We start from the raw sequence: 1126 nt of genomic DNA on the forward strand, positions 1-1126 counted from the left end.
GTCCATGAACGCCTGGCCGAGAGAGCGACAGATGCAGAGCAACAGAATGGGCGTCGCTGCCGCCCGGACGAACAACAGGAACTGGCCAATCAGAGCGAGGAGAGCCCGCGTGGCCACGCCCACCTCCACGCCCGAGTAAGCCAGAACGAAGTTCCAGACGTTTTCCGGCAAACTGCAAATGGCGTAAACGGACGCCAGTGCCACCACTGTGCGGGTCAGCTGACGCTCTCGCCGCTGCTTCTTCTTCGGAGACGAAGATGCGGAAGACGACGAAGACGACGGACGAATGCTCTTGGCGTTCTCGTCCGCGACGTGTCGCGTGAGCAGCTGACACGCGCCGGTGAACAGCAGCGGCAAGCAAAAGAAACATCCGAAGGTCCACCACATTCTGGCCTGACGGTACGTCAGCACCAGCGAGTACAGCGTCTCCGGCAGCGTCACGGATGGCTGCTGACCGCACGAGTCCACCGGCAGACCCGTCCGCGGAGACACCTCCTGCTCCAGACGCCACATCAGCAGCTCCGGAGCGGCCAGAACCAGAGATCCCACCCAGATCACCGACAGCTTGGCCAGGATGGACTGACAGGACTCCACCTGCTGCGGCCGCGGCTGAACGCTGGTCACCGCGTGGAAGCGGTCGATGCTGAGCGCGCACAGAGTAAACGTGGTCACGCCGAGAGACGTCACCTGAAAGACACGTCAACAAACACTCGTCAGACTGACACGAAATCACATGACTATGACTACACTTACCTATGGTACAATACAGTTAACTATTGTAGTAGCCTACTACACTTTTGAGCAGAGCATTGTAAAATTTTGTTTTTTTACATGTACCATAGTAAAACTTTTTTTACAGATAAAAGGTCATTCTTTGTTTTCGGATATGTACCATGGTAAAACTATATTTTTTTACATTTACCATGGTGATATTGTTTCTTTTGACATCTACTATGATAAAACCATGTTTTTTACATTTACCATGGTGATACATTTTTTGGGGCATTTACCATGATGAAACCATGTTTTATGGACATGTATAAAGGTAAAACGTATAGTTATGGTCCATTTTCTTTAATGGATGTCTACTAAGGTGGCGTTATGTTTTTTTAGACATTTACCATGG

The sequence above is a fragment of the Sinocyclocheilus grahami genome, unplaced genomic scaffold, assembly GCF_001515645.1.
Source record: "Sinocyclocheilus grahami isolate Dianchi unplaced genomic scaffold, SAMN03320097.WGS_v1.1 scaffold2518.1, whole genome shotgun sequence".
Lineage (NCBI taxonomy): Eukaryota > Metazoa > Chordata > Actinopteri > Cypriniformes > Cyprinidae > Sinocyclocheilus > Sinocyclocheilus grahami.